The 20263-nt window shown below is 34.0% G+C and overlaps 1 long non-coding RNA gene across 1 annotated transcript in view; it reads right to left on the bottom strand.

The window, feature by feature from the left end:
* Nucleotides 1–20263, bottom strand: part of LOC135839565 (uncharacterized) — a 212839-nt gene that overhangs the window by 14958 nt on the left and 177618 nt on the right. Inside the window, exon 6 of the long non-coding RNA XR_010557614.1 lies at nucleotides 19222–19353. This is a non-coding gene — a long non-coding RNA (uncharacterized LOC135839565). The remainder of the gene's footprint in view (nucleotides 1–19221; nucleotides 19354–20263) is intronic.

Consider the following 20263-nt stretch of genomic DNA (forward strand, 5'->3'; position numbering starts at 1 on the left):
AAAAAGTTGGCTTTACTTACAAAATGGCGGCCATTCTGATTGACAGGTTAGCCGAAATCGCAGATTTTGCGTTTCAACAGAGGACTTGCACGAACTTTTTCAAACCTTACACAGGTAGATCGAAAGATCATGCAAAAATTTATCACCTGTCAAAATTTCAAGCGCTGAAGTGCGTTTTTCGATTTTTGGTGAATTTTTGAAAATCCAATTTAGGCCAAAAATTAGGGGAAAAAGTCAAAATTTTACCAAATTGACCAAGAAAGCTGAAATTTAGGATATATCCTATTTTCGACATGCCAAATCGATTGGAAGCGGTTTCAATCTGTTTTGAGCAGTTCTGAAGCCTCCAGCAGAATTTTTGAAACTCGAAATTCTCACAAAATTTCATCAAATGGTGATGGAAACCCGAAATTTATTCTCCAAACTAATTTTAATACGCTACCAAGTCAGCTACAGGTAGACTTTAAGTCGTTTTGGAGCCTCCAGCGACTTCTTGAAAATTACTGGAACCTCCAGTAGATTTTGGAAAATTGAAATTTCCTCAACATTTCATCAAACGGAGATAGAAAGTCAAAATTTACTCTGCACTCTAATTTTAACACCCTCTGAAGACGACTTCAGGTGGGTTCAACTCATTTGGGAGCCTCCAGCAACTTTTTGAAAACTACTGGAGTCTCCACCAGATTTTTGAAACTTTAAATTTTCACAAAATTTCATCAAATGGAGATGGAAAGCTGAAATTTACTCTACACTCCAATTTTAACACCCTCTAAAGACGACTTCAGGTAGGTTCAAGTCATTTTAGAGCTTCCAGCGACTTTTTTTGAAAATTACTGGAGCCTCCCGTAGATTTTTGAAACTTAAAATTTCCCCAAAATTTCATCAAACTGAGACGGCGAGTCGAATTTCATTCTACAAACTAATTTCAACACGCTACGAAGTTGACTGCTGGTGGATTTCAAGTCGTTTTGGAGCCTCCAGCGACATTTTGATAGGTTGTATGGCGTTTCAAAAATCTACTGGAGGCTCTAGTAATTTTCAAAGAAGTCGCTGGAGGCTCTAAAATGATTTGAACCCACCTGAAGTCGTCTTCAGAGGGAGTTAAAATTAGAGTGTAGAGTAAATTTCAGCTTTCCATCTTTATTTGATGAAGTTTGTTAAAATTTAAAGTTTCAAAAATCTGCTGGAGGCTTCTGGAATTTTCGAAAAGTCGCTGGAGGCTTCAAAACGACTTGAAATTCACCAGAAGTACTTCGTAGCGTATTGAATATAGTTTTTAAAATAAATTTCAGCTTTACAACTCCAATTTGATGGAATTTTGTGGGAATTTCGAGTTTCAAAAATCTGCTGGAGGCTCCAGAACTGCTCAAAACAGGTTGAAACCGCTTCCAATCGATTTGGCATGTCGAAAATAGAATATATCCCAAATTTCAGCTTTCTTGTTCAATTTGGTAAAATTTTGATTTTTTCCCTAATCTTTGGCCTAAATTGGATTTTCAAAAATTCACCAAAAATCGAAAAACGCACTTAAGCACTTGAAATTTTGACAGGTGATAAATTTTTGCATGATCTTTCGATCTACCTGTGTAAGGTTTGAAAAATTTCGTGCAAGTCCTATGTTGAAACGCAAAATCTGCGATTTCGGCTGACCTGTCAATCAAAATGACCGCGATTTTGTAAGTAAGGCCAACTTTTTTTGGGCAAGTTTGCTTTAAAATGTTCCTTAGGACGTTCTCTTCAAGATAAAAGTTGTCCCGGAGGATCGGCGGGGGGAGGGGTGTGCAATTACTCCTATTGTCATATGCCGGACTAATAATCTCGAGAACAAAAACAAATGACGAGATTTTCAAATTTTGAGATCTGGAGATCTAAAAATGTCGAAACCTTGAAATGTACACGAAAATCTTAAAAAACCAAATATATCTCAAGAAAAATCTGTATTAAATCTCGGGGCAGAAAGTTTTCAAATCTTGAGACATTAAGTAATATTTTAAAAATCTCGTGATCATGAAAAAATTTCATGGCATAAAAATCTTGAAATCTCAAGATTGAAAAACAATTTGAAATCTAGCGAGGTTTAAAAATATCGAAATCTTGGCATCAAATCTTGGACTCGAAAAAATCTTAGAATCTTCGAGGCAAAAACGTGTACCGGTAGAAATCTTATACTCAAAAAATACCAATAAGACATAAAAATTTTGTGAAAACAAAACATTGACAGTTTGAGACATGAAAGTCTTAAACTCTCAAACCCGAAAAAATCTTGAAAATCTTCAAGTTGAAAAAAATCATAAAACCAATAGTAAGATATGAAAAGTTTTGAAATCTCAATTTCGAAAGAATCGTGAAACCGCAAGATTGAAAGAATCTTGAAATCTTGGACACAAAAAGACAGAAATTCTCAAGTTTTGAGACATGAAAATCTTGAAAATTTCATGCTAAAAAAATGTCAAGGCATAAAAATTTAGAAATTGTGATCTATTATTTTTTTATTTTTTTTTTTTTAGAAATTCTCAAGATAACAAAACTAACTCGAAACATACACAAAAAATTTGAAATATCAAGATCAGAAAAATTTAGAAATCTTGAGACAGAAAAAATCTTCAAATCCAGAGACACAAAAATCTCGCGATAAAATTGAAACAAAAAAATCTCAAAGTTCTAAAATTAAAATTGAATTGCAGAAATCTAAAAATCTCCATACCGAAAGTCTAAGAATCTCAAGATGACTCAAGTTCGATATTTGTTAACCAAAGACTCATCCACAAGGGTAAGAAATACTCACATCAGAATCTGGATTTTAAAACGTGTGGAAAAAACGAAATAAATAAAATTTCAGGCGTTGAGTATGCAAAACAATCGACATCTTGAAGCAATCTTCCCAGTCCGAAGTTTATTTCTCAACACACTTTTTCTAACACGGAAAGGAAACACCATTGTTACAACACATTATTCCGATTCGTTTATAAAACTTGATATTTTTAAAAAAGCACCTTACATTCGTCCAAAACTGAGCAATGATAAATGTCCCCAGACTAGACATACACAGTTATAGTAAATGAGATGCACCTTACAAACGTTGGCACTTTTTTAGATTCGGCCCACAATTCCGCATCTTTGTGCTGATTTCTTCCCCATTCGTATGCCCAAAATACATAACTTATCGTCGATTTCCGGTAGCTTAATCTCTATAGTTAGATAATCGGTACATTGTAGTACTTCCATCTCTACTCGTATGCGATAAAATATAGTGCAAACGATGAGGTCGTGAGAAAGGTGTCCGGTCAAGGTGGAAGGTTTGTACAATACGTCCGCACTCCACGTATTTGGTATACGCGAGGTATTCTTCGACCGAGTTATAACCTTATTATAAAGAGGTAAATGGTAATACCCGAGTAAAACACCATTACTTACCGAAGACACAATACTTTACATTGTGTATTTAGCAAATGGTCTCTAAACGGAGAATCTTTTGTGTCGACTAGGAAAAGTTAAACATCGAAACATATGTAAAACTAGATTCGGGGGTGGATGCGGTATATACTCGCGTATACTTTTACTCGTATATGCTCGACGTATTTTTTTGTTAGTACCTAAATGCCAAATAGACCTCTATAATAGGACACGGACGTAAACGGTTCATTGATAGTGATAGTGTATTTTCAACAGTAATTCTCCAGGTACAGGATGCTCGTTTATTCACGATACGTTATACGATTACGATGGTAGAGTAGAGAGAGAGAGAGAGAGTCAGTGGTGCAAGTAACAGAAGGGCCAAGAGACGGACTTTAATCCCTTTTTCTTTTTTTTTTTTGGTGGAAATTCTATAGTAATGCCAATTTTACTATACTTGACTTGAAATGCTGGAGGCAATGTATTACAAACGCTTCTCCTTTTTTTTCGAATCTCTTTTCAAATTCTAATCCTTGGTTTGAAAATCTGATCGATCAAAGTACAAAATGAAATTACTGTAGATACCAAAAAAAAGTAGACTTCTGGAGATTTTGACAGATGAAAAAATAGGTTTTTTGGCAATTTTGACAAACAATGGGTCTAGATTTGGCAGAAAAATTGATTTTTTGCAATTTTGGGAAAATAATTGAGCAACGCTTTCTGAAAAAGTGATCAAGAAAGGTTCCATCTGAAATTTTGGCAAAAAAACCAAGACTTCATTGTTGCAATTTTGACAAAAAAACATGACCTTTCTTGAGGCAATCTATAGACAGAAAAACAGATTTTTTCCAAAAAAAAACATCATTTCTTGGATTGACCAAAGAAAACGGTTTACCGCAGTTTTAACCAAAAGACGAGGCTTTTTGGCAATATTGACAGAGAAGCAGTTTTATTTTTGGCAAAAAAAATTCGGAAAATTAATCAAAAAAGTGAATTTTTTGCAACTTTGGCGAAAAAAATAGACTTTTTTTTGGCAATTCTGACAAAAAATGGACATTTTTTACAATTCTGACTAAAAAAGAGATTTCTTACAATTTTGACAGAAGAACACTAATTTTTTGATAATCCTGACCAAAAAAAAAAAAAAATTGTTGGCAATTTTCGCAGAAAAGCAGATTTTTTGGCAAATAACGACACTTTTTGGTATACCTATTGATCAAAATATGGATTTTCTCCCACTTCAACAAAAACAAGATTTTTTGGCCAGTTTCACAAAAAATAGACCTCTTCTTACAGTTTTGACAAAAAAGTACGATTTTTTGCTATTTTAGTAAGTACATACATAACTAGGTAATTTCCAGACAATTTCGATGAAAAAACAATTTTTAGCCATTTTGACTGAAAACAAGATTTTAAAAAAAAACAACAATTTTTAAAAAATTTAACACAAAAAGATTCTCTGAAATTTTTGCAAAAAAAAAAAGGCTTTGTGGATTATTTTCACAAATAGTAGTCCGGCATATTTTTAAACTTTAAATTTTCACGAAATTTCATCAAATGGAGATGGAAAGCTGAAATTTACTCTACAATTCAATTTCAACACCCTCTGAAGACGACTTCAGGTGGGTTCAAGTAATTTTAGGGCCTCCAGCGACTTTTTTTGAAAATTACTGGAGCCTCCAGCAGATTTTTGAAGCTTTAAATTTTCACAAAACTTCATCAAATAGAGATGGAATGCTGAAATTTACTCTACACTCCAATTTTAACACCCTCTGAAAACGACTTCTGGTTGATTTCAAGTCATTTTAGAGCCTCCAACGACTTTTTTGAACATTACTGGAGCCTCCAGTAGATTTTTGAAACTTGAAATTTCCCCAAAATTTTATCAAACCAAGATGGAGAGTTGAAATTCATTCTGCAAACTCATTTCAATACGCTACGAAGTTGACTGCAGGTGAATTTCAAGTCGTTTTGGTCCCTCCAGCAACTTTTTGAAAGGTTGTATGACTTTTTTTTTGGAAAATTGAAATTTCCTAAAAGTAGCTGGAAGCTTCAAAAGGCTCCAGTAATTTTCAAAAAAGTCGCTGGAGGCCACAAAATGACTTGAACCCAGGTGAAGTCGTCTTCAGAGGGTGTTGAAATTGAATTGTAGAGTAAATTTCAGCTTTCCATCTCCATTTGATGAAATTTCGTGAAAATTTAAAGTTTCAACAATTTTCTGGAGGCTCCAGAACTGCTCAAAACGAGTTGAAACCGTTTCCAATCGATTTGGCATGACGAAAATAGGGTGTATCCCAAATTTCAGCTTTCTTGGTCAATTTGGTGAAATTTTGATTTTTTCCCTCATTTTTGGCCTAAATTGGATTTTCAAAAATTCACCAAAAATCGAAAAACGCACTTTAGCACTTGAAATTTTGACAGGTGATAAATTTTTGCATGATCTTTCGATCTACCTTTGTAAAGTTTGAAAAATTTCGTGAAAGTCTTATGTTGAAACGCAAAATCTGCGATTTCGGCTGACCTGTCAATCAAAATGGCCGCCATTTTGTAATTTTGTAAGTAAGGCCAACTTTTTTTTTGGCAACTTTGCTTTAAAATGTTCCTTAGGATGTCCCCTTTAAGAAAAAAGTTGTCCCGGAGGATCGGCGGGGGGGGCGGTGCAATTACTCCTATTGTCATATGCCGGACTATAGTGGACCTTTTCCAGTTTTGGCAAAAAAAGTTAAACTTTTTGAAATGTTGTCGGAAGAACACTGATTTTTTGATAATTTTGGTGAAAAAACCTTTTTTTTGGGCCATTTTGACAAACAAGCAAATTTTTGGCGAAAAAACAATTTCTGGAAAATTGACCAAAGAATAGATTTATGGCAACTTTGACCAAAAATTTCATTTTTTTGGCAAATTGACAAAAAATTGACATTTTTTAGTTTTTACAAAAAAAAAAGGATTTTTTTGTAATTTTGGCAAAAGAACACTTAATTTTTTAATAAACCTGGCCAAAAAACTTTGTTTTGGTAATTCTGAAAAAATAAACAGATTTTTTAGCTAGAAATGCACTTACTCATTTTTTGATAATTTTGATTTTAAAAAACCTCATTTTTGGCAATTTTGACAGAAAAGCAGATTTTTTGACAAAAAACATTTTTTGGATACTGACCCAAAAAGGAGTTTTTTTCTATGTTCAGGAAAAAACTAGATTTTTTGGCAACTTTGACAGTAAAAAAAAATTTTGGACAAAAAACATTTCCTGGAAAATTGACCAAAAAAATGAATTTTATGCAATTTTGGGAAAAAACTAGACCTTACTTTTTTGGCAATTTTGACAAAAAATGGACATGATGAGTCTTACAGTTTTGACAAAAAAGTACAATTCATTGCAATTTTGGTAAAAAATACTAATTTTTAGACAATTTTGGTAAAAAAACTATTTTTTGGCAATTTTGACTGAAAACAAGATTTTTGGCAAAAAAACAACGCTTCCTAAAAAATTTATCAAAAAAAGGGTTTTCTGGAATTTTTGGACAAAAAAGTCTACTTCCTGGAAAATTGACCATAAAAAGGAATTTTATGCAATTTTGGGAAAAAATTGGCTTTTTTTGGCAATTTTGACAAAAAATGGACCTGTTCTTACAATTTTGACAAAAAAGTACGATTCTTTACAATTTTGGTAAATAAACACCAATTTTTAGACAATTTTAAAAAAAACTATTTTTTGGCAATTTTGACTGAAAACAAGATTTTTGGCAAAAAAACAACGCTTCCAAAAAAATTTATCAAAAAAAAAGGTTTTCTGGAATTTTTGCAAAAAACAACGAGGTTTTTTGGATAGTTTTACAAAAAAATGGATCTTTAACAGTTTTGGCAAAAAAGTACCAAAGTATAACTTTTTGCAATTTTGGCGGAAGAACACTGATTTTTTTGGTCATTTTGACAAAGAAGCAGATTTTTGACAAAAAAACAATAATTTCTAAAAAATTGACCAAAAGAATAGATTTTTTGCAATTTTGACCAAAAATTTGTTTCTTTGGCAAATTTTGACAAACAGTGGACATTTTTTTACAGTTTTTACAAAAAATAAGGATTTTTGGTAATTCTGGCAGAAGAACACTGATTTTTTTAATAAGCCTGGCCAAAAACTTTTTCTTGGCAATTTTGAGTAAATACAGATTTTTTAGCAAAAAACACTCATTTTTTGATAATTTTGATTTCAAAAAACTTTTGTTTGGTCATTTTGACAAAGAAGCAGATTTTTGGCAAAAAACAACAATTTTTAGAAAATTGACCAGAAAAAAGTTTACGCCCTTTTTCACACCTGCCGAATCGATTGGAAGTAATTTCAACCGTTTTGAGCAGTTTTGGAGCCTCCGGTATTTTTTCAAAAGATGAAATTTTCGCAAAATTTTGCCAAACGAAATTAGGAAAGTAAAACATACTCTATTCTTAGCCCAATTTCAACATGGTTGGTTAACTGGAGGTGATTTTAAACCGTTCTGGAGCCTCCAGCAGAATTTTTCATTTTTTACTATTTTTTTTTTCAATCTACGAATCAATTTTCTGATCGTAAACGAAACCCATCGCTTTGCCTCCCTTACCATAATCATCGCAAATTAAAAGCCATCATCGATCCAACAAATTGCACGCTTACATAGCCCATCAAGTAAATAAAGAGGTATGTAAATGAAATTGGCGATGATTAAAAAAAAAAAAACCCAGAATAGGGTGGTTTGTTTGTATAGACAAAAAGCCGCGTGGTATAATTCTCCAGAGACACAATTTCAAGATTTCGGATGCTACACAATCGTCAATTCGTGAAACGTCTGCCTCTATACATGTACGAATCATTCTCGCATTCGTTACCATATTCTGTTTGCTCAAATGTACGAATAAGCAAGTCCTACAACGACGCCCAAGCTACACATATACGCCTCAATCAATTACCAAATTCGTACACTTATTAGTACATCTTCAAGTACCAAACATACGTACGCAAATTCCCCATTTATTAGTGATTTCAATTAAGCGTGAAAAATTTCACTAATGCTGCCACATACGAGTGAGTATTTTTTCGCCGCGGCGAGTTTTCCTTTTATCGACATCTAACGCTAGGCTAAATGTTAATTCGACAGTGGCAATTCATATACATTATCCTGTACAATGGGTCGAACAATAAGTCAAAACTTGCGTGTCCACAAAGACACGCCACACAATGTAATGTACAGCATCACCCTAGCCCTACACTGTACTGTACTAGAATAGACAGATATCACAATACTGCAGCCTCCCAAATCTTATCGTCGACGTCGGATCTGAAAGCGGTGAAAAGCCCCCCCGCGCCTGTACAATATGCCGTGAAATTCGTCTATTGTTATCAATTAGGGGATGATAAACCGCGTGCAAAATGGGCCTACAACAATCGACCTGTTATATCGATATTAGTCAAATATTTCTCCGCTTCTAACAGGAAGTATACGTATAGATATCAATTACTATCGTTAATATTTATACTTGTAATAAATACCGGGGCGTTGAAGGGGCGTACGAACCGAACCAGCCCATTATAACCTTTTCCACTTCGATTCCTATACTATCGTACTTGTATCAATACGCCTCCTACCTAACTAATTTTCTGCTTCTTTTATTCGCCAGTTAGTGTTGCAATAATAATGACTATTTTAATCGCGATTTAGTCGATATTTTGATTGGTATTTCGTGTTCTTTTTTTTATTATTATTTTTTAAAAAGTAGACAAGTTGTTTCTCATCAGAATTACAAAAAAACTCTTTGTAAACTATAGAAAAAATTTTTTTTGGGTGAAAAGTTCCCGAACGAACGTCTTGAATTCTTTGCTGTAGCAAATCCTTTTTTAAAATCAAAAATATCTACTAAAAAAAATCATATTTTTTGTCAAATTGCAAAAAATCTACTTTCTTGGCAAAACTGTGAAATAAATGTTCACTTTTACAACTATTTCCAAAAAGCCTCATTTTTATCAAAATAACAGAAAACATATTTTTTTGTTCAATTTTCCGAAAAGAGTATTGCTATGATAAGTACAAAGAAAATTCCAAAAAATAATACCAAAAAAGTATAAGTTTTTGAATTTTTAGTAATCAAATACCTTCCTTCCCAAAATTGTGGAAAACTGCAACAATCATTCCAATATTAAAACCTGATAAAAACCCAAATCTAGCATCTAGTTATCGCCCCATCTCCTTAATTTCAGTTCCTTGCAAAATACTTGAAAAAATGGTTATTAAACATCTTAATTGGTATATTGATTCCTCGAACTCTCTTAGCATTTATCAAAGTGGTTTCAGAAAGAAAAGATCTACCCTAGACCACCTCTTTAGTCTCCAAAAAGAAATTAGTTCAGCCTTCCAGAATAAAGAAAATGCTCTTTCAGTCTTTTTTGATCTTGAAAAGGCATTTGATAAAGCCTGGCATTATAAAATTCTCCAAAAATTACATTCCATTGGAATTAGATGACATTTGGCCTACGTTATTTAGAATTTCTTAACAAACTGTACTTTTAGAGTGAGAGAGTTAACAATACATACTCAAAATTTTTTGAAATTGAAAATGGAGTCCCCCAAGGTTCAGTTCTTAGCACAGTCTTATTTATACTTTTGATTGATGACATTTCCAATGTTGTTTCTAGACCCATTTCACTGAGAATCTTTGCTGATGATATAAACATTTCCTTTCGTTCAAATAATATTCAACTATAGCTCTTCAAGTAATCCAAGAAACCCTTGAAAAAATTGAATCATGGGCAGATTCTAATGGTCTAACCTTCTTCGAGTCAAAAACCCGCTGTATCTGGTACAACAATGACCATGCTAATTTTGATGTGAATGTCGACCCATCCACATCCGTCACTTTTGGATGCCACATGTCGATGTGAATTTTGACCCTGTGTCAAGCTAATTGTCGATGTAATTGTCGACTGATGTGTTGATCCGCATTTGTGTCAACAATTGGCTCGACACAAGGTCGAAATTCACATCGACATGGGGCATCCAAAAGTGACGGATGTGGATGGATCGACATTCACATCGAAATTCATGTCGACCTCCCGCTTCATAAAGTTATAAAATCTGAGTTTTAAAATTTTGAATTTTTTTCCAAAAATGATTCCTCTGATGTGGCTATTGCTCGTGCTGATAACAGCATTGATGCAAAGTCCACTTCCGTAGAAGTACAGATGAAAAGTCTGCATAATCAAAAAGTTGAACAGAAATTCCTTATATCAAAGATGGTGCAATACTTTATCTAAGAGTATTAAACTAATCCATTTTCATGTTGACAAGTCGATGTTAATGTTGATGTGAAATTCAACATCAACAAATACATCCACAATATCAACATCATATCATCTACAACTCCAAACTGTGGAAAAGTGAATAATTTCATCAATGCCCTAAAAAATTTGTTTTCCTCATTGAACAAGATCATATTTTTGAATGTATACTAAACTTTTAAACACTAAAACAGAAATTTTAATTCTGAAAAATTGGCCGACATAGCTGTAGATGTAAATTTTGAGCATCAAATACATCTACTTGTCGAGATGGCATGTCGAGGTATCAAAAATAATGAGAAAATTTTGAAAATTCTCATTTACCTAGCTTTTGTACGGACAGAAGATTCATACTAAATAATTAATTGATCACTTTTCCATCATTATGTTGGAAAAAAATGTAGTTGATGTAAATGTTGACGTCGACAATTGAAGACGTCGACGTCATAGCAAAAAGGACATATGTGTGAAAGTTGTATTTTGAGAAAAAACTGTTTGAAAGTTTGAGTGCTTGTGAAGTTTAGAAATGTGCATATTTGAACATGGTGACGATTTTATCTTATTTTCCCACTATCTAACTATATGAAATGCTATGCACCATCAGTCTGGAGGAAACAGTGTGTTAGCGGTAAGCGCTCTAACATTTCAAATTATATGTCCTTTTTGAAGCGAAAAATTGGCCAATTTTTTTTTGATTTAAAAATGTTTTTGAGCATATTTTTGGATTTAAACCAGGTAAATAATGATTGACAACACAAAATCGACCATGAGTAACCCATTATCTCTGAAAAAAGATCGCTGTATGTTAAGTAAAAAAAATAGCATGAAAGACAAGTTTTTTGGCCAATTTTTTTTCTTAATTTAAAAATGTTTTTGAGCAAATTTTTGGGTTTAAACCAGGTAAATAATGGTTGACAACACAAAATCGACCATGAGTAACCCATTATCTCTGAAAAAGTAAATTTTTAATCGACTTCCCAGTTTTAAAATGGCGATATCTCACTGGTTTTTTGACTTTGTGAAGTGGGGGTGGTCTCATATGATAGAGGAAGGTCTGACGAATAACAATATGGATTCGTCTCAAAAAGGTCATATGTGTCATATATACCCCTTTTTATTATGACGTCTTCAATTGTTGTGCGGTTTCACTAAAAAAAATAAGATTCCTCCAGATCTCATTCTCAACTTCAAAGGACACTCTTTAGAATTTAAAACCACAACTAAATTTCTTGGCTTAACTTTTGATAGAAAACTAAATTGGACTCCTCATTTTCTAAAAGTAAAATCAGATATCATGAAACGCCTAAATCTGTTGAAAATAATCAAAAATTCCAAGTACATATAATCCATCTTGCAAACTCCTACTTCACTTATATAAATCTCTAATCCGAAGTAAAATTGAGTATGGAAGCCCATGTTTTGCAAATATCTCAAATAAAACTTCTAATATCCTAAAAACAATTCAAAATTCAGCCCTAAGGATCTGTTTAGTAGCCCTCTATTCCTCTCCAATAGATAGCCTTTATTGTGAAGCAGCAGAATTACCCCAAGATTTTAGAAGAACTCTCATAACAAACAAATTTATCTCAAATGCATCCACCAACCATTCCCATCCGCTCCAAAACTCAATTAACCCACCCAACCCCCAACATTTTGGTCATATAGAAGGACCCATTTCTAATTTCATCACAATGTTGAATGATCTTCAAATCAATCCTGAAACACTCATCCAACAACCAATATCATATCCCCCTTGGCTCCTCAGGCCTCCTCAAGTCAATACACAATTTATTAACTACCCAAAAAATAGCCACTCTCCACTAGTAATAAAACAAAACTATCTTGAACTCTTATCAGAATACAAAAAATTCAATCTCTGCTTTACAGATGGATCAAAAATACCAACACTTCATTCGGGGTATGCCTACTCAATTAATGATAAAATTTCAAATTTTAAAATCCACAACTGCTCTTCAATCTACACTGCCGAAATCGCAGCTATTTTCCACTGTCTCTGTGATATATTCACTTATGAATCAGAAAATAAGTCTTTCTTAATTCAGAGTGATTCTCTCAGCTCACTAACTGCTATCCAAAATCTATTTTCTGACCACCCTCTAATTCAAAATATCCATAAACCTCTATTTGATTTACAAAATTCAAACTTCTCCATCCAGTTTATGTATGTACCCAGCCATGTTGGAATCACAGGAAATGAAATTTGTAGATAAAAATGCAAAATCCGCCACTACTCTTTCTCCTCTCACATTTATCACAGCTGACGACCTTAAATCTATCTTTACCCAAAACACACTTAAGAAATGGCAAAACTTTTGGTCCCTCCAAACATCAAACAAGCTCTTTCACCACAAAAAAACTACTCAGCCTTGGAAAAACCTATCTCAACTGAATAGACTCGAAGAAATCATTATAACCAGATTGAGAATTGGCCACACAAAAATCACCCACAATCACCTCTATGAAAAGACCCCAAAACCCACATGCCAGTTCTGCATGTCAGAACTTATATCTGTCCAACACCTCCCTACAAATAGATGAAAGATCCCTATTCATACCAGACGATACTTCCGAAATTAAAAAATTCTTAGACCTAATTAAAAAACTTGACCTTAACAACTCGATTTAAAGCTCACACGACGAGTGTAATTATCAAGTAATTACAAACACCCCCCCCAAAAAAACCCTACCTTGATGCCAAAAAAAACTTAAAATGTGAAAAAAGTACTGACATTTTCAGTTTTTCAAATTGAATTGGAAACATTGAAGAATGAAATTCAGCTCGTAAAATGTTTGGTTTTTTCGCCATTAGCCAGAAAAAAATTCCAAGTCACGCGTTATTCCTTGATTTTTTTGACAACCTATACGTATCAATAAAACTTCTAGGTATCAAATCTAATGAGCATACTGTACATCCATCGAGTTAGTTTAAATGTCATATTATCATGAATGATCGGTACCTCTACCTACATTTACTATTACCATACAGTATGTCCCATGTGGTTTGGCTATACGTTGTAGCTCAGATTGGTTCATTTGTTTTATAGGTTAGACAGCCAATGAGGCTATAGCACGTTAATTTTATGTATTCTACATGCCACAAGTGTGAACCACCAATCGCTGATTGTTTTTTAGAAACATGGATGCAGTGTAGCTCGTCGCTTTTCGTGCCACATTTATCATCGTCGTATTACGATGACATTATGTTATTCTGTTGATAAACGACCTGGTACTGTGCACAACTTCCCCGTCAATCATTCCCATAGCTGTATCCTCGATCCTCGCATAACGATGTCAATATTTTTTTGAAGCCTTCAAGGATACCCAATACCTATCGTACGATGGAAATTTACGTGGAAAAAAAATGAATTTTATGGTTGCTAAAGCCTCGGTATGTCTTGTGACAAATTCTTTGGTATAGTGAAACACGACTCGATTTTTTGCATTCTGGTGTTTGTGTGTTTATGAAAACTGCACGCGGGTTCAGGCACAGGCAGACTGTCTGCTTCCCATAGCTACGATGATTTGACGTCAGTATTTCTTATACGTGATAAAATATTGGTATTTGCGAGAAACGCAGACATGTGGGATCGATTGACGTATGTAGTTTCATCACTCGTGATTTCAAACAGATCATTTTATAGGTAATTCCTACCTGCTGTATGTAGGTAGGTGGTGTACTACACGTGCGTAACGTTTCAAGAAGTCTGCGTTCAAATCTCCATAATTCACTTTATACGATAATGCAATAATATTGAAATTTTTTCGCAATAAGAGTGTAAGAAATTCGACTATAGATCGATTTCCTCGTATAAAATTTGAAAATATTTTTTTTGATGAGATGGCTCCTTTGGCTGTGAACGATTTGCTGGCGTTAATTTTATTGGGGTTTGGTTAAATTAATGTGGTGCAATTCACAGCTGTTTGGGGTCTTAAACTTTCTCACAGTTGAGATTTCCTAACGGGCAAAAAAAATGCTAACCAGACCAGCCTAAATCGAATGCGTTGAAAGAAATACTCCACGAGTCAAAATTTCAAGCGCTATAAATTGTATTTTTCAATTTTTTTCGAATTTTTGTGAATCAAATTTTGGGCCAAAAATGGGGAGGGGGAATCAAAATTTAATCAAATTGACCCTGAAAGCTGAAATTTGATATATAGTTACAGGTGCTGTGTTTTTCGACCACCCAAAATTGATTGGGAACAGTTTCCAGCAATTTTGAGTTATTTTGGAACCTTCAGTAGTTTTTTTGAAAATTGTAATTAACTAGATTTTAAACAATGAAGTTGAAAAACTAAAATTTATTTTATGCCTCAATTTCAATATCCTGACAATCAAAAAACCCCAACTAAGACAAAAATTTGTTGAACCGGACAAAGCTAGGTATCACCTGCCAGAATTTCAGGTGCTAAATAAATTTGTTTTTTTTCAATTTATGGTAAATTTTCGAAAATCAAATTTGAGCCAACATAGGGGAAAAATCAAAATTTTTTCAAGTAGGATTTCTCGCAATTTTGGCAGGAGAACGCAGATGTTTAGATGAGTTAAATTTAATTGATTTTGAGGCAATTTTGACAGAAAATTAGATTTTCTGCGAAAAAAACAAAGTTTTATAGAAAATTGACCCAAGAAAAGAGGTTTCCACAATTTTAACAAAAACGAAGCTTTCTGGGAATTTTGACAAAAAGGTGGTTTTTTTTACAATTTAGACAACGAAGCAGATTCTTTAGCAAAAAAAACTTTCTGGAAAATTAACTAAAAAATGGAATTACAGCAATTTTGGCAAAAATCTAGACTTTTTAAAAATTTTGACAAATAATAGGATATTTCGACTTTTTTGCGATTTTGGTAGAAAACCATTGATTTTATTTTCACTATTTTGATAAAAAATTCCATTTCTTTTTTTGCAGATTTTTACAGGAAAACGGATTTTTTGGCTAGAAACAACACTTTTTGGAATATTGGCCAAGAAAATGGGTTTCTCCAATTTCGGCAAAAAACTAGACCTTTTTTTTTTTAGCAATTTTTACAAAAAATGGGCCTTTTTTACAATTTCAACAAAAAGTAGAATTTTATGCAATTTTGGTAAAACACTAATTTTTACATAATTTTGATTTTAAAAAATTAGATTTAAGTATTAGCAATTTTGACAGAAAATAAGATTTTTGGCAAACAATAATAACACTTACTGAAAAGGTGACCGAAAAAAGGAGTTTTTGACAAAAAATGGACCTTTTTTTACAGTTTTAAAAAAAATAAAATCTATTGCAACTTTACCCAAAGAACACTAATTTTTCATCATTTTGATAAAAAACTTTTTTTTTTGCAATTTAACAAAAACCCAGATTTTTGGCAACACATTCTGGAAAATTGATCAAAAAAATGGGTTTTCTGTAATTTTGGTAATAGTGGAGTGGCAACTGAAAAAAAATGGCATTTGATGAAAGAAGCGTGAATTTTGGTATGATGAATTTTGGAACCAAAATGAAGTATTTAAGACCGGGAGCTACTCGGGTTCTCCCCTCGAATGAGGGGGATGGGGCTTACAATTTTGAGAATATTCCTGTGGATAGAGTTTCAATCAGAATTCCAATATTATGGTGTCTGCTGTTAGATATTGATCAGTACTTTCTATTTTCACCATTGAAGTCATCGTCCCCCCTCTCCGCCTGGCGTGGGGCTCAGCCCCCTAAATTGTGGATCTGGAAGACGTTGAGACTCGGAAATGTAATTTTGTGAAAATATCCTTCGAAAAGTGTACAAATAATTTTGGTTGTTCATTTTTTGGTTTCCTCACCCCCTCTGCCCCCTGTGGCACCTCAAAACTTGAAAAACGCGCAAAATTGCCGTTTTAATGCCAAAACATAGTGGAAATGGTGAGCTAAATACCAAGTCTTCTAGAAACTGATGAGAAACATTTTTTGAAAGCAGTAAATAACGCAAAAAATTATGAATCCCCCCTTTACGCGCCCCCACCAACCCCTAATTTCAAAAAATACCCTCTTGGTCAAAATTCCACCAGAATTGAAATATTAAGCCAGTTACTGTTCAATATTGATTGATGTGTTTCTCTAAAAGCGTCGGAGTCATTGCATACCTCCCACCCGTTCAAAGGGGCATGGGCAGACCCCTAAAATGTGGAGGCAATGAAAAACCCACCTGTGGGACTGAAATTCGGTAAATGTGTACTTCTCTGGTCATGGGAATATATTTAATGGTCCATTTCATCGATTACACCCCTCACCCCACCCCCGCCCCTCTCCATTTATATACCATTATACAAAATTTGATCAAAAAGTAGCCCCTCCCGCTTTGTAGCGCGCTCCGTAGAAAGGTTACAGAAGTCGTTTTACATTCAATGGATAGAAAAAAACAGATTTTCTAACAACACTAGGGTGTCCCAGATACCCATTGTATACCTCCCCCCCCCCCAAATCAAATCTTCAGGATGTCCACAGATTTTTGATCTTTGAAATTATTCCAAGTACCTATGCAAACTCTTTGAAGATGTGTTTCTTCGCGAAGGTACATGAAATTATCCCCTTCCCCTTCCCTCCCTTCGTAATAGTAGAGCCACAGCTTTCTAAAAGCTTTTCTCTTTTGTTGAAAGCGAGGGCAAAAACATTTGAAGATTTACTTTCAAAAACATTATCTTAGATGTAAAAAGGTATTTTTTTAGCCTAAAATTTTTCATATTCAAACAGTAGTTTTTTTTACAAAATTAACAACTTTTCCAAAAATTTGATAATTTCAGAAAAAGGATGATAAATTGAAAATATAAAGTCTAATTGAGAAAATAGCAGAACTTTTTGATAGAATTGTTGAAAATCAGGACTTGCAGAACTTTCAAGACTGTTAGATATGGGCCCTCAAGGTCGCTGACCCACCTGTCTAGCCTCACAAGGTCGTCTGTCTGTCTATTTGTAGTTTCTTTAGGTCATTGACCCGTCAGTATGGCTTTCTAAGGCCTTCTCAAGGTCATAAACCCGTCTGTTTAGCCTTTTGAGATCACTGATCTACTTGCCTAATCTTTCATGGTTATTGCCTATCTGGCCTTTCAAGGTCATTTATCCGTCTGTTTGGTCTGTCCGGCCTCTCGAAAAAACTTCTCAACATTGTTTGCGAAAAAACGACAATATGACAAAATAGTACTATTTGGCAATTTTGATAAAATGTGAAATTTTTTGGTATTTTTGCCAGAAAGCGAGACTTTGACAATTTCAGCAAAACACAGAGATTTCTACAAAAAAATTGAATAAAAAAAATGTAGGGTCATTCCATGCCAAATCGGCGGATTTTTGCACGAAATGCAACTGAAATCTTCCATTTTCGGTCATTTTGGAGAACTTTGAAACCTCACAGTTCCGCCAAAAAAAATCGAAAAAATGTCCGGTTTGCGTCATTGCGTCATTGGCCATCGTTTGATGACCTCTACACATGTGATCTGATTTTGAAAAAATCGAAGACCCCTCGTGCAAAAATCCGCCAATTTGGCACGGAATGACCCATATATTATTTTTAAAACATCAATTTTAGGTTTATGTAACTTATCGGTAAAAAGTGACTTTTTTGGAAAATTTTGGCATACCTGAAGCAAGATTTTTAATTTTTGAAAAAAAAAGTTGCATTTCAAGATTATTGCATTTCTTTAATTAAAAGAGAGGCTTCCCTCATAAAATTTCAACTTTGATAAATATGAATTGGATTTAGAAAAATTGTCCACCAATCCATCGAAATCAAACCCAAATTTCAGCTTTCTACGTCAATTTATCTCGGTCCGGATATTACAGAGTCTGAAAAAATCTCCCAACGCAGACACGACACGCTATAAACTTGAAAGAAGAAAAGGCTTGATCCCACCACGACAAATGCCAATGCCCGCGATACGATACGTTTATATGTAGCTGGATAGAACGCAGAGTCAGCGACACAGAATACACGAGATGACAAAGTATCATAATGTAACCCAGCAGGAAACTCGTGTCATACGCGCCGGTATCAAAAAGCCTCGAAAAATCTGCCAATTTTAAGCCGATTTCTTTGGCTATTTGTCACCGCGTGATGTAACCTTTCCGCTATAAGGTTTTATACTCGTACCATGCAACCCTCTCCCTCTCTTCTCTCTATTTCTTTACATTACGTGTATACGGGGCTGTGAGATGCAGTTTGTAATGACATTTATCACCCGCTGCGTGCTGCGTGTTTCGTCTCTCTAATTGTTACAAATCGCTTTAACGCATACGGAATTCGTCTCCTCTTCTTTCGCACGTGGTACCTACTAATAAAATCACCTTTAACAGCTCGCCTCGCGCATCTGAATCGTGCCCTAGTGTAAACTATACATATAATCGTATTAATCGTACGACAACCGAGCTGCCTGGGGGGTATATGGGATATGTTTTTTGATTTTTTGACTTCAAATACGTATATGTATGTGTGTTATTGATTCGCGAATATAATAACACGTAGACCTTACACCAACAGTAACAAGTATAAATTCTATACTTACACGTTGCACAGACCACCGATATAAAATGATGTAGGTATATCCAACGACCCATGAATACAGCACGTGAACGATTAATTTCGTGTAATTCGAGCTTAATCTGGTGTCCTTTCCTGTTCAACAGCAGCATAAACTCTAGAACAAAAAAAAAAGAAAAAAAGAAAAGGAAATTAGAAAATTGACACAATAATTTTTATTGGTTTGGCTATACGATAAGATGATGGGAATTTTCCTCATTTATGATAAATGAATCCATCCTACAAGTGGTGGAACAATGCTTCCATCAGTCGTGCCAGGAAGCTCCCCCCTCCCCCTCCCCCGTACTCAAAATATATAAGAAATGGGAACCATTGAAATTTTGACATTTTTTCCACCATCTAATCCTTAAATTTGGTCCATTTTCATTAGGAATATTATTTTTAACCCCTCCACATGATGAAAAAGTGAAACTTGTCCCCTTCTTCAAAAAAAAAAAAAAAATGAATACTTATTTCCATGTTTATTTTTTTTAAATTTCAATTCTTGGATTTTTGGTCTATCTTCATCAGAAAAGCACTAGGGATTTAATGTTTTCGACCCCCCCCCCTCCCCTCCACCTTCACAATGAAAAAGTGAAACTCGGTCCCTCCAAAAGTTTCTAAAAATCATTTGATCTGTTGAAAATTTAATTTCATTTGGTGAAAAATTATTTTGATTTTTCAAGTTTTACTGTACCTATATGAAGCAACTATTTAATGCTTTAGATCACCCCCCCCCCCTTATCGAAGAAAAAGTGGAACAAGGTCAGCTTAGGTCACCTCAAGTTTCTAAAAATGAAGATAATCAGACAAAGAAAGGCTTTATTCAAGGGAGCCAACATCATGTGGAGAACCAAGGGAGGGTTTTTATTGAAAATATGCTCATTTAGAAAGCTTCTGACGACTGAAAAATTTTCAAAAAGTGTCTACATACATCAATAATAATCAATTTTTTTCAAATTTATTCCATATGTGGAAGGATTCATACAAAAGAGCCAACATCATTAGTCGGTCCATTGATTTATTCT

The sequence above is a fragment of the Planococcus citri genome, chromosome 1, assembly GCF_950023065.1.
Source record: "Planococcus citri chromosome 1, ihPlaCitr1.1, whole genome shotgun sequence".
NCBI classification, from domain to species: Eukaryota; Metazoa; Arthropoda; class Insecta; order Hemiptera; family Pseudococcidae; genus Planococcus; species Planococcus citri.